Here is a 14,897-nt window from a genome sequence, read left to right as displayed (position 1 = left end):
ATGGGATTGTGTCAAAAGCCTTTGCCAAGTAGAGGTGTGCTGTGTGCACAGATTTGCCCTCGTCAATGGCTCTGGTCTCACTTTCAAAGAAATCCATCAGAATTAACAGACGGGATCTGCGTTTCATGAAGCCGAATTGGGTAGGCTCCAGGGTTTGGAGGTCACCTATGTCTTTATGAGGTCCATAATAATGCGTACCATGCCCGTACAGATGAGGCTGGTCTGGCTTATGGGTCTGTTGCTAGGCTACCGTTGTGGAAGGAATAACTGTAGCTGTTCTCCATTCTGCAGGAATGAAGCCTGTGGTTAGTGGTGATGCTAGTTCATGTTTTAGCCTGTTATGAAGACAGCCTGAGATGTCATCTGGTCCCATAGAGGCCGTGATGTTCATGTTTCACTGTTGCAGTCCTTACACTTGGGTATTCCTGCTGGCAGGCTACCTGCAGTCTGCTTGAATTCCAAAGTCCTGGTCTGGCGTTGGTTGCTGTCACCTCTTCCCTGACGTCAGTGTGCCAGGGGTATAAAAGATGCAGCCGACGCCATTTTCTTCAGTCTTTCTTGCCGCACGGTGCCCGAAGCAAAAGCAGTTAGCAAGTGCTGGTCGGCCGACTCCTGATATTTTCGAAATTGAATTTCTGATCCGAGGTCTTCTATAAAGCTAAGCACCCCATTGGGGAAACTTTTTGATTGCTCCAGACCAATGTCAGAAAAAGTTAACAATTGTATTTCTTGTGGGAAGCAAATACCTCATAAGGATTTTCACTCTTACTGTATTCCTTGCCTAGGCCTTGACCACGACATTGCTAGTTGTCGGTTTTGTGCTAGATTTAACCAACGCACTATTAAGCGTCGGTACGATTTTGCTTTTCATTACTGTGGCCGTAGGTTTAACTACATAATGCCGTCGGAACAGCCGACAACCGGAGTTCATAAAAAGCGCAAGGAAAAGAAAAGGACAGGCATCCGAGGTCCAAAATCGACTATGAAGCCTCTTCTAGACCAGTCGCCAGTTCGTCGGATCTCAGTGAGGTGATTTCGCAGCCCCTGACACCCACTACCTCAGAGACACAGGCCGCCTCCGACTCCCACGTGGAGACAGCTAGGCCTCTGGATACACAAGGTATTGGGCCATCGGAAACTAATCCCTCAGATGGGTCTGGAGCGGCTGAGCAGGCATCGGCTTCTGAGGGTGTTTTCAGACTTACACAGCTTTATATCAAACCAACTTCAGCATCAAAGACAAAGACTAAAACAGTTTTAAAGACAAGAAAACAAGTACAGCATTCTCCAGGACAGACTTCCATGCCTAAGAAACAGATGCTCAAAATGGCCAAAGACCTAATTACTTTGATCAGGGGCTCCCATCCCCCTCCTGATAAGAGGCCTAGGCAAGACACTGAATATGATTCCTCTGACTCCTCTTCAAAACAGGGATACTCCATTCCTCCCTATGAGGATTCTGATGCTGAGGAATTTATTCCTTCAGCTTCTCCTCCTGAGGATTATTAATTTGGGGAAACCTTGCATACCATGAGGGAGCATTTCCAATGGGAGAGCCAAGATTACTCAGATTCTAAGAAAAGGCTCCGAGACTTTCTTTTACTACCTCAGCACAGACCTCTTGTTGTTCCTCCTGTTCTAGACATTGTAGATTGTTTTTTCAGAGTCCGGCCTGTCTCCCGACTCTTTACCTCCTGCACCTGTTAAGCCAGACAGATACTACAGGGTTCCAGATTCTCATAAATGTCTATATAAAAACCCTGCTCCTGACCCAGAAACTATTTCACAGGGTCCAAAAGGGGGTCAAAGCTGCTACTGCTAAAAACAATGTCCCCTCAGAGATTCTAGGGCACTGGACAGATGGGGGAAAAAGTTTACACTTCTGCTACCTTGGCTGTAAGGGCTTTAAATGGTCTGTTTCATGAGCTTAAATATCAGCAATATTTAATGTCTCTGTTAAAACAGAAAATGTTGACAAATTCTGAATGTGCTGAGAACAAGGAATTGAAGGATTTATTGCATGCAGCTGAACAAGTGTGAAAACATACTTTGCAATGTTATGATTCACTGGAGGCCTCTTGCAGGGCCGCTGTAACAGGCTTGGTCATTAGAAGGCATGCTTGGTTAAAAGAACAGACTCTGCCTGATCATGTTAAAGCAAAATTATTGGATGCTCCATTGCAGCATGATACTTTGTTTAGTGTTAAGGCAGAAGAGGTGTTGAAGAAAATGGAGGATAAAGCTAAATCTATGCAGACAGTGAAGGATTTCTTACAGGTGCAGCCACCCAGATTTAGCAGGAACTGGCCTTCTAAAAATTGGTCCTTTCCTGTGTCAGACTGGCCACAAAGAGGCAGATACAGATGCCCTAGAGCCAGACAACAGCCCCAGGGTTCATACAAGCCCAAACAGTGGGGTGCTTCCTACCTCCAAAAGCGGAGAAGACATATCACAGCCATATAAGAAACAGTCCCGATGACTTCCCTCTGCCAATGCCAAGCATTTATCTTTTGGCAGCACCCTTAGGGGGAAAGCTAGCACTTTTTTTCACAAAATTGACACATATTTACCCAGGACAAATGGGTCTTAAATATAATCTCTCAGGGCTACAGGTTCCACTTTCACACACTTCCAAAAGCAAAAGGTATGCCAGACATGCCTCATAATCAATGGGCAGAGGCACAAAACCAAGTTTCATTCCTCATGGACATAAAATCCTTGTCCCTGCTCTTGTTGTGGCACTGGCTGAATAGCCCTGAAGACTTTTCTTAGTACCAAGAAAGGACAAAGCATGGAGACAGATTCTGGACCTGTCTATTCTAAATACTTTTCTGGACGTTCTGAAATTCAAAATGTTGACTCTACAGCAGCTTCTGCCCATGCTGGACAAAAAAGGCTTGGCTTGTAACTTTGGACCTCAGAGGCATACCTGCATGTCCCAATCAGACAATCTTGCAGAAGATACCTCAGATTCATAGCTGGCTCAAAGCACTACCAATTATCTGCACTGCCATTTGGCTTATCTACTGCGCCCAGGGTCTTCACAAAATGCCTGGCACCAGTAATTGCATTTTAAAGTCAGAGGAATTCAACTATATCCCTACTTGGAGGATTGCCTTATTCAAACAGAGGCCAAAGACATTCTACTAAAGCATCTGGCATTTGTAAAAAGATTACTAATTTGCCTAGGGTACACAGTAAACAAAACAAAATCAAAACTAGTACCCTCTCAAGAGATAATATTCCTGGGTGCAAGCTTAAATACAACTGCCCAGATGGCTTATCTCACGCCAGACAAACAAAGGCATCTGACTTCTTACTTCGAAAACATGGCAACATAGACCCAGATATCTGCAGGCTCTGGGCTACATGGCCTCCTGCATTCTGCTAATTCCATATGCAAGACTGCATATGAGGAAACAATGGTACCTAAAAAGTGTTTGGACTCAACATTGCCACAGCCTGGAATCATTAATTTCCCTCATTCCTTGCTTGCAACAGGAGTTTCGATGGTGGGCACAGACCTGTCACCACAACAAGGGACAGCCATTCACTTTTGCCACAGCCAGGCAAACACTAACAACAGATGCATCAGATTATGCTTGGGGGGCCCACATGGCAGGAAAATGTATTCAGGGCACATGGCCTCCAAGCCAAAGGCATCTACACATCAATCAAAAAGAGATGCTAGCTGTACAAAATCCCCTGACAGCCTTCAAGGACCTACTTCATCCAGGACAGCTGCTGATAAAGATGGACAACACCACAGTCATGTGGTACATAAGCAGGGGGGGGGGCACACATTCCTACCCCCTCTGCAGACAAGCCATGATTTTGTGGAACACGGCATTGACTTACCAAGTACACTTGCAAGCACAATTCCTGCCAGGAAAAACAAATGCTCTGGCAGACGAACTAAGCAGAAACCTCGTGGACCCTCACGAGTGGAAACTAGATCCACAAATCTTCAACATGATAACAAGGAAATGGGGATGCCCAGACATAGATCTTTTACCTCCCCTCACAACTGCCAACTTCAGAGATTCTGCACAAGGACTTGTCACAAGCAAGCATGGAAAGTGGATGCCCTGTCATTCATCTGGAACAACCTTACAGTATATGCCTTTCCTCCACTGCCTCTCCTCCAAGGTACTCCTAAAGGTCAGACAAGAGAAGCCACAAATGATACTGATTGCCCCAGATTGGCCACGCCAACACTGGTACCCAATCCTAAGGAGCTTGTCCCAAGGCCCAGCCTGGACATTGCCTCTAATTCCTCATTTACTGACCCAACAAAACAATCAGATCCTGCACTGCCAACTCAGAACTCTAAATCTCGCTGCATGGCAGTTACTGTAACCATTCAGAATACGCCTCTCTCTAAAGCGGTTATGGATGTCATTTTGGAGGCCAGGAGGCCCAGCACCAGAAAATCTTATACATAAAAATGGAAGAGGTTCTGTGCTTGGAACCGGGCACAAGGAATTGACATGGTGGTTCCAAATATTCCACATATTTTCCAATATCTAACTAAGATGCTGGACAAAGGCCTATCCTTCTCATCAATTAAGATCCATGCCTCTGCCATTTCAGCTCATTACAATACAGACCCACCTATATTTTCATATCCATTGCTTAGGCAGTTCCTCAGGGGGGCCAAAAACATAAGACCTCCAAAGAGAGCACCAATACCTGCATGGGACCTCAATTTTGTCTTGGAAAAACTCACAATGCCTCCTTTTGAGCCAGCCAATACAGCTGACATAAAATTCTTATGAAAAACAGCCCTGCTCCTAGCAATAACTTCAGCAAGAAGAGTCTCAGAGTTACAGGCATTGATGGCTGTGGAGCCTTTTATTATCTTCCATCCGGGCAGGGTTTCTCTACAGACAAACCCAACATTTATGCCTAGGGTAGTGTTCAGTGTGGCTATTAACCAAACCATTCATTTGCCTACTTTTTATCTAAACCCACAAAATAAAGGGGATAGACTTCTGCATTCTTTGGACATACACAGACAGCTACGCTTCTTCTTTCGGCTGCTCCTGTTAGGGGCTGCCACAGCAGATCAACTGTTTCCATTTCCTCCTGTCCTCTGCATCTTGCTCTGTCACACCAACCACCTGCAAATCCTCTCTCACCACATCCATAAACCTTATCTTAGGCCTTCCTCTTTTCCTGTTACCTGGAAGCTTCATTCTTTGCATCTTTTTCCCAATATACTCTGCATCCTTCCTCAGCACATGTCCAAACCAACGGAATCTTGTCTCTCTGGCTTTGTCTCCAAACCTTCCAACCTGGCTGACCCTCTAATATACTTATTCCTGATCCTGTCCATCCTTGTCACACCCAGTGCAAATCTTAACATCTTCACCTCTGCCAGGTCAAGCTCTGACTCCTGCCTTTTTGTCAGTGCCACTGTCTCCAACCCGTATAACATAGCTGGTCTCACTACCCTCTTGTAGACCTTCCCTTTCACTCTTACTGGTACTCGTCTGTCACAAATTACTCCTGACACTCTTCTCCACCCACTCCATCCTGCCTGTACTCTTCTTCACCTCTCTTCCACTCACCATTACTCTGAACTGTTGATCCCAAGTACTTAAACTCATTCACCTTTGCCACCTCTACTCCCTGCATCCTCACCATTCCCCTCTATCCTTCTTCACATTCACACACATATATTCAGTCTTAGTCCTGCTGACCTTCATTCCTCTTCTCTCTAGAGCATATCTCCACCTCTCCAGGGTGGTCTCCACCTGTTCCCTACTCTCACTACAGATCACAATGTCATCTGCAAACATCATAGTCCACGGGGACTCCTGTCTGATCTCGTCTGTCAACCTGTCCATCACCATTGCAAATAAGAAAGGGCTCAGAGCTGATCCTTGATGTAATTCCACCTCCACCTTAAACACATCCGTCACTCCCACTGCCAGACCTCACCACTGTCACACTACCCTCGTACATATCTTGTACCACTCTTGCATACTTCTCTGACACTCCCGACTTCCTCATACAATACTACAACTTCTCTCTAGGCACCCTGTCATATGCTTTCTCTAAATCCACAAAGACACAGTGCAACTCCTTCTGATCTTCTCTATACTTCTCCATCAACACTGTCAGAGCAAACCTCGCATCTGTAGTGCTTTTCCCTGGCATGAAACCATACTGCTGATCACTAATCATCACCTCCCTTCTTAACCTAGCTTCCACTACTCTTTCCCATAACTTCATGCTGTGACTGATCAGTTTAATCCCTCTGTAGTTACTACAGCTCTGCACATCACCCTTATTCTTAAAAATTGGTACCAAAACACTTTTTCTCCATTCCTCAGGCATCCTCTCACTTTCCAAGATTTCATTAAACAATCTAGTTAAAAACTCCACTGCCATTTCACCTAAACACCTCCATGCTTCCACAGGTATGTCATCTGGACCAACAGCTTCTACTTGGACAAAACTAAAGCTTTCAGAAAGACTGAGCAACTTTTAGTGGCATATGCTGCAGGATCACAAGGAAAGGCTATCTCAAAGCAGACTATTTCAAAATGGATAGGACACTGCATTCGTTTCTGCTATACACAACATGGTAAATCAGTGCCTAAGGGCATTAGACCACATTCTACCAGGGCAGCAGCCACCTCAGCAGCCTTCCTCAGAGGAGTACCAACCAAGGATATTTTGGAGGCTGCAACTTGGACTTCAGTGAACACTTTTTTTTACTAAGCACTACCACTTGCCTCTTTACTCTAAATCCAGAGCAGGCTTTGCCACTGCACTCTTGCAGGGCCTTATAGCTACTCCTAATTCTATTTAGACCCAGCCACTCAACCTCAGCTTTGGGATTCAACCTAAGTGTAATGACTGCAACAGTGAAACACGATGAACATAGTACAGTTGTGTACCTACCATAAATGTAGATGTTAGAGTGTATTCACTGTTGCAGTCCAGGTTACCCACCCACCGTCCCCCTTTCTTTGCTGGGACTTATCTGTACTTCTCTATCCTATACAACCTATGTGGTGTCTTTGCTTGTAGATGAAGGTATTGTTTATTTTAGTGCATGCTTTTATTAGCAATGTTTTTTTTAGCCTACCCTTTTGGGGGCACCTGACATCTGGGACAAGAAAAACTGAAGAAAATGGCGTCTGCTGCATCTTTTATACCCCTGGCGCACTGACGTCAGAGAAGAGGCGACAGCAACCAATGCTGGACCAGGACTTTGGAATTCAGGCCGACTGCGGGTAGCCTGCCAGCAGGACAACCCAAGTGTAATGACTGCAACAGTGAATACACTCGAGCATCTACATTTATGGTAGGTACACAACTGTACTTTCTTTGCCTTGGACAGGGCGTTGAAGACCTGTTCTTCAGATATGTAAGGTGGGGGGGACTTTGTGGGAGGGTTTGTTATAAGTTAGGAGGGGATAACGGAGTGAAATTTTCAACAAACCTGTCCTCTAGCAGGTTCGCTATCTTTGTGGGGTCAGTGTGTGTGATACTGTTGACTAGCAGTTCTGCACATGCTCTTTAGTTTACGTACGTAGCTGTAAAAGGCCTTATGGTTATCCTTGGCAGTACTTGCTAGTTTCTCTCAAAGGAGCTCTTGGAGGATTTGGCAAGTTGTCTTATTTGCATGTTAAGGCTGAGGAGGATGCTTTTCCATTGCTGGGTCCTTGTCTTTATTTTTTGGGGGTTCTTTCTTTGATTCTGTCTGGTGTAGCTTAGTTTATACACTTTTGCAAGTGATTGTACAGGACATTAGTGTAAGCTTTGGTGTAGTTACCACTTTCAGTTTGGGGTGGGGCTTGGAATGCATTTATACCTTCACCTAGGAGGGTATAGTTTGCCTTGGTGAAGGTTTATAGTCTGATTTCACCCTTTTGTGAGTTCTGGTGTTGTCAGTTCAAAGGTGACTGATCTGTGCTCAGCTTTATCAGTTGCAGCAGTGCACCTGTTTGTCATGTTGGTGAGGACCAGATTTAGAATGTTTGTCCCTCTTCTCGGGGTATGGACAATTTGCTCCAAGGCATTTGAATTCACAAATTCAAGGAAGTTTTGTGCTAGCAAGTTTGGGCTAATGTAGGTTTCCCAGTTGATGGTAGGATAATTGAAATCCCCCATATCCTGTGTGTTCTGTAAACTGCATGGAGTTGTCCAGTCTAACTAGACTGGAGGTGAATTTGTCTTTAAACTCACCATCAACTTTCGTACTTTATATGCAAGTACTGTCCCATACATGTGTGTGATACTGGTTGGACAACAAGAAGATGAAGAGAACCCGCTGAAGATATTTTCTAATGTTTCTATACTTTCCTATATCCAGAACCATTGATGCAAGATTCCATTTATCAAAATTACCCAGGTATACTTGCTGTGTAGTAAAGGAGTAATGCTTGTTTTTGCCCCCCCCTCCTTGCATTTAACACTGATGTCCACCCATAACCCCACTTAGCCCATTCGCTCCAGTTTTCACCATGCAGGTGGACTCTTCCCATTTTGGAAGAGTAAGTTTGCGTTCTGCTACCTCTAAGATTGCTATTTCCCCTTTAAGAGGGGTGAGACCTGGGCGAAGGTCATCATATATCTGACGGGGGTAGGATATTTGAAATGCATAGGCAGGTAATCCTAACTGGTCAGTTGAATAATACATCACTGGTATTGCTGCCCATGATACCAGTTCAACCATGTCCCCCGCAAGCTGCCATGTCAATGGCAGTCTGCCAGCAGCTATGGAAACGTGTCATAGCTTCTAGGAGGGCATCTCCCAGCTGCCAGGAGAAACAACGGTCCCTGTTCTTGGGATCATTGAGCTGACTTATACTGCTCATTTCTACCCCCTGCTAAGCCTTCTCCAATGTCTGAACCACTAAAAAGACTGCTTGGGTAGCAGTAACAGCTCCATCCCTGTCTGCTGCTGAAGAGAACCTGCTGTAGATATTTTCTAATGTGTCTCCACTTTCCTATATCCAGAACCATTGATGCAAGATTCCATTTATCAAAATTACCCAGGTATACTTGCTGTGTAGTAAAGGAGTAATACTTGTTTTTGCCCCCCCCCCCCAATCTATGCATTCAACACTGATGTCCACCCATAACCCCACTTAGCCGATTCGCTCCAGTTTTTTCCTCTTGTATGCATTTATGACTATTGCATCCTTTGATAAGTTGATAGTTTTGATGTGGTTAGCAATGAATTTCATTTTGTGCATTTTATTTGTCCTCAATCCACTGCTGCAGTAGTCTAAACTATATGGGACACTCTGCCAAGGATTAGGCTAGGCAGTCAGCTTTCAAAGCTTTAGGGCACCTTCCAAGCACCCCAGCTAATGTAGAGCTCAAGGAGGGCAATATGAAATCGGTGACTAGGTTGCCAATAGTATGAAATCAGTGACTAGGTTGCCAAAATGTGAACTTGCCATCGAAGTCCATTCTTCATGTGGGCTTCAAATAATCAGGACTAGAACTTCACCTAGGCTGGGTAGATGGAGAATACTTTCCACTTCATCATGTTTTATTCATTTGATCTCTGCTGCAGTACTTTGACTGTATGGGTTATATCTTGGTAAGGATATAACAGCTGGCTAACTTCCAAAGATTTCAGTGCCCCTTTCATGTGCTCAAACCATTATTCAACTCAAGTTGAACTGATTATAGTGTTGGGTTTGAACTCCAAGCCCCTCAGAGCTTTCCTTGCAAGCTTTTGGTGATCGGTTGGCTAACACACTGTTCAGTGCTGGGCACACAAGTCCATTTCGGAGGGGGACAATCTTAATTTACTTTTTTATGAAATTGTACTTTTCCCTAAAAGTAATATTAAGTTCAGGAAAAATATTTTTCAAGTTGAGAAAAAGTGTTTTTAAATGACTATCCTATGACTTTTAACTTTTAAACAGAAATCTCACTAACTTTTGCTGCAAAAAGTTAAAAATAATTTTAAACTACTTTTCCTCAGGTAAAAGTTATGATGTTCTTCACATTGATCACTGCTGCAGCAGCCTTGCTTATGTGGGTTATATTCTGCTAAAGTTATAATAGCCAGCTAACTTCCATGCACCCAAAGTACTTAGCAGCTTGAGCTGAGCTGACTAAAAGACAAGTGTGGACTCCAAGCCTTTCACAACATGCTTCTGTGAAGCTTTTGAGGATTGATGGTTAGCTTGCGGTGTTCCTTTGCTGGGCAGATACATTCCCTTTGGGGGAAACATTTATTCAATAATTACTGCTTATTGTTGTGTTCCTCTTCAGGAATGTTATTTTAAAGCTAGGAGTTTGTGTTTTAATGGACTGTCCTGAGACTGTACTGTGCATTTAAATGAGTGCTACCTTCCTATCAGTTTAAAAACACTGAATGTCATTTTTTTTGTGGAGAATTTTTTTATTTTACTTTGTGGGGCTGGCAAAGTGTTTTAAAGTACTTTTTACTGTATTTTGGGGAAAAAATATAATGGAAGACCTAGTCTAGCTCAAACACGAACGATCAGAGATTCCTCAACTTCGCCAATGCATTGGATCATTTGGTCAACACCCCCACAAGAAGTGAAAATATCCTGGACCTGGTACTAACCAACTTGAGTAGCCACTGTAGCACCCCTACAGTGTCATCCTCCTTGTATAGATCCGACCATAAAGCAATCACTTTCAAACTCGCCTTCACCCCCACCTCCATTGCCAGGCTCGAACAAAATAAATTTTCCAAACCTGACTACAACCTCCTGAGAGTAGGTATAAGCAGCTTCACAGCCACCATCACTTCAGTTGGAACAAGCAGTAATGTCCAAGCCTACACCAAAAAACTATATGAGCATCTATATAGCTGTATGGACTCTGCAATACTTGACAGGACCAAATCCTCCTTAAGGAAGAGTAAACCTGTTTGGTGGGCAGTAGCAATAAACAGATTCTATAGTAAAAGGAAAAAAATTGCTGTCCAGGACAAAGAAGGAGCAGGTGCCAAGTTGGAAGCAATCTGTCCTTTTTCTGAACAAGCAAATAAGGTCACTTAATCCTCCAAGGCTAACTTCGAGTCTAAATTGGCCACATCCAGTAAGGACAATCACAAGGCCTTCTTCGCATATGTCTGCAATCTTAAAGGTAACTCCCAAATCTGGTGTGATTTGGTGGTCAAGAATGCCACATACACAAATGCCATAGATATAGCCAACCTGCTGGCAGACAGGTTCAGTGAAAACCTCACCCCCCTGTCCCCCCATCAGTAAACCAGGACATCCCCAGGACCTGCCACCCTCCCCTAATCACCAGGGAGCAGGTTGTTAATGCCCTCTCAAAGGCATAAAGTACAGCCTCCATGGGACCCCAACAACATCCCTGGCTGTGTCCTACATGAACTTGGGCATGAGCTCTCAGCAGCACTAGGCACCCTATTAAACCAAAGCCTGAGCACCGGCTTCGTCCCAGCAGAATAGAGGATAGCCAATGTTGTCCTTGTACACAAAGGTGGAGTGTCCAACAACCCAGGCAATTATAGGTCCATCAGCCTAACTAGTCTGATCTGCAAGGCCATGGAATGCATTATCATAGACCTTATAAACAAGGACATCAGCAACCTCCGAACACTTGATCGCACACAGTTTGGCTTTGTCAAAGGGAGATCATGCCTGTTAAACTTGGATGCCTTCTTCGAAACAGTCACCAAAGCCATGGATGAGGGGAAGACCGTGCACACTGCTTACCTTGACCTAGCCAAAGCCTTTGACACTATTCCCCACTCAGGCATAATAGATGAACTCTCCCAGTTAGGTGTCAACCCGTATGTTACCAGATGGGTAGCTAACTGGCTCACTGATAGAACCCACTCAGACAAAATAGGGAAACCACCTTTTAGTTGTAGACCCATAACAGGTGGCGTACCCCAAGGATTGGTCTTGGGGCCTCTGCTGTTAGAGATATACTTTTTTGAGGTACAAGCCAAAACCAGTGGGTCTGTGGCTAACAGAGTTTGCAGATGACTGCAGCTGGGCACCATCATAAATTCCCCTAGTGATGTGAACATCCTCCTAGATGGCCTTACCCAAACTAGTGACTAGTGCCAAAAGCATGACCTCAAACTGAATGCCAAGAAATGCATCATTATCCCCTTTGGGTAAAATGGCATCCCCACTAATTATCACATTAATAACAATGTGCTAAGCATCCAGTCAGTCGTGAGGGACTTGGGCACCCAGGTTGATAGCAGCCTGACTTTTGACCACCATGTTGCCTCTGTTGTATGGAAGGCTTTCTACATGGCCCACCTCATAAGTAAGGGTATTTTATCCAGGAACAAGGTCATAACAGCCCTGTTACTACTCCCTTATCAGACCCATTATCGAGTACAATGCCCCCTTTGGCATGTACCTAATCAAGAACATGCAGGAGTTGGACAGACCATAGAGGTTCCTGACCAGGAAAATCCAGGGTCTCAAACACTTATCCTATACAAATAGGCTAAAAGCCCTGTCCCTCTACTTGGTCTCATACAGACTGCTCAGAGGTGACCTGTGTCTGGCATACAAGACCTTCTCAGACTCTGCCTTGGAGTTGCTGCATATCCGCAAGGCAAACTCCACTCGCGCAACCCAGACACAAGGCCTCAACCTGGTCTGTGATATTAATAGAATTTGTTGGTGGGATAGGTTTGTGTCTCAATGACTCCCCCATCTGTGGAACAGACTCCCTCTCCATGTCAAGCAGAGTACCTCACTAGCCCTCTTTAACAGGAGCCTAGACGATTGTATGGGAAACAAAGTATACCCCTGGGGATCCCACCTGTGTCCCTGCTGGACAGGGAAAACAGATGCTGACTTTGTGGGAACATGGGTGAAATTCTTGGCTAGGCTTATAATAGCCTAGTATCGTTCTATGAACCTATGAATGATTTTTAAAGACTTAATTTTTCACCAGCATTTGCTGCTTGTTTTCTCTGGGAAACTGGCACCTTTTTGGCTTGACTATGGAACAATCTGAGCCTTCTTCCAGCCACAAAATAAAAAAGTTAAGCAAGCAGCCTTTGCTATCACAGCAGGCTTGCATTTTGCCTTCGCTGCAGTTGGTTGACTCTGCTGTGGCCATTAGTTTGATCTCCGACCACTCATCTTTCACCCTGGATCTCTTTGTTGTAGCACCTACAGCCACTATGGACCAGGAGTTAGCCACGTCCTGTGCGGTTGTGATCCATTTGCTGGGCAAGGGAGAGCCACTCTTGTTGGTCCTGGGAGAGGAAACAGGGAGGGGTTTCCTGTTTTGTCAGAATGTTGTGCCCATACCTGGGGAAGCTGCTTGGTTCCCATTTTTCCTGTCAGAAAGAAACTGATAGCTAAGCATGTATGACAGCAGTAGTTTATTGGGTTTGACTTTGGGTTTAATTCAAGCTATTGATTCTTGTACAGTAGTTTCTGGAAAAAGAAAGAGGGGTATCTCCTTTCCTGAAGAGATTCAATATTCTGAATCTGGACAGGAGGATGAAGGGACAGGTGCATTTTTCCCCTGAGATTTCTGATTTGGAGACTATTTTTAAAGTGTGCCATTGTTATTGGTGGGAGAACACAGACCCTTTGAAAATACTATGAGCTGTTACAGAGGGAATTTCCAGAACCTGCAGGCATTCTCTCAGTTCTGTCAGCTTTTAGAGTATGTTTGTTACTGCCTGCCATTTTCCAGTTAGTCAGCCAGCTGCCCCTAAAAAGGCGGATAGCATGCTTAAAATTCTTCAGTCTTTCAAGATTATATAGACCCTCTTTTCAAACCTGATCCAGCAGCTATAGGTTAATCCCTCTGCTGCTAAACACGGATTTCAATATTGCCCTTTCTGTTAAGGATATATAGATTATTGATAAGTATGGGAAAGTGTATTCTTCAATTTTTATTTTCAGAATTTTGAATTGTCATGCTCGCATAGCAAGGTTTGTTCTTGCTAATTGTGAAAATAAGAGGAATATTTTATCTGCTGTTTCTTGTGGGGAAACATCTGCTTTAAATTAAATTTATTCTGTTCGTCGCCACTCATTAGTGTGCGAGTGTGTGTGTATACTACTTCCAGGGCTATGGTCACTGGTATTTTGAGGATGTTTGTATAGCTGCATTCTCAGAACCTCCCAAATGATAAAAAATGAAGTTTTAAGTTTCCTTTTGGGAAAAACGCTGTGTGCTGTGCTGTGTGTTGATACTGCTTCCAGGGCTATGGTCACTGGTATTGTTTTGAGGAGGTTTGCATAGCTGCATTCTCAGAACCACCCAGATGATAAAAATGAAGTTTTAAGTTTAATTTTGGGAAGATCTTTAGTTTTTGACCCGTTTGTTGGACAAGTGAACAAAAAGTGAAAAGAAAGGGGTAAGCTGATAAAGGGACTCTTAGATTTTTCAGCCCTCCTGTTCCAAGTTTTCCAGTGGATTCTCTAACTCCTTATCCAATTTTTGTATGAAATAAAAATGTTCTCAACAAAATACAGGTAAATGTGGATGTTTTAAGAAGAAATGGGGTTCCAAGAAGAATTCTGGAAACTCCCCAAACCAAGGATAGCCCAGTAAGTCAGAATGACTGTTTACATTTTGTCCCCCCACCCAGCACCCTGGTAGACCCTTTTTTTTTCTTCTAGAAAGTCTGATTCTTCACTTTTCTCTTTGGCAGCAGATATTTTCAAATCTATAGGTTCTGAAGATCATTCAACAAGCTTACAGATGGCAGTGGGAAGAAGTTCCTCATTTCAGGGTGTAATTCCTCGTCCTCCAGATCAGACCCCCCCATTTCCCCCACCTGTCCATCACATGCTGCCCTAGGGAGTAATAAAACCATTTCCCCCTTTCCAGGTGGGATCCAAGGATATTTTTGTTGCGAAAGGAAAAAAAAATGCTTGGAGACCAGTTCTGGGTCTTTCATTCCTAAACCTGATTGT

At 44.1% G+C, this 14,897-nt stretch overlaps 1 protein-coding gene across 1 annotated transcript in view; it reads left to right on the top strand.

Annotated features, from left to right (window-relative positions):
* Positions 1-14,897, top strand: part of LOC122804309 (galactocerebrosidase-like) — a 503,531-nt gene that overhangs the window by 154,128 nt on the left and 334,506 nt on the right. The gene's annotated exons all lie outside the window — the stretch shown is intronic.

This window comes from Protopterus annectens, chromosome 6.part0 (genome assembly GCF_019279795.1).
Source record: "Protopterus annectens isolate FY-2018-M chromosome 6.part0, PAN1.0, whole genome shotgun sequence".
Classification (NCBI taxonomy): domain Eukaryota; kingdom Metazoa; phylum Chordata; order Ceratodontiformes; family Protopteridae; genus Protopterus; species Protopterus annectens.
Note: the sequence above shows the minus strand (reverse complement) of the source record. Positions and strands in the feature narration are given on the sequence as shown.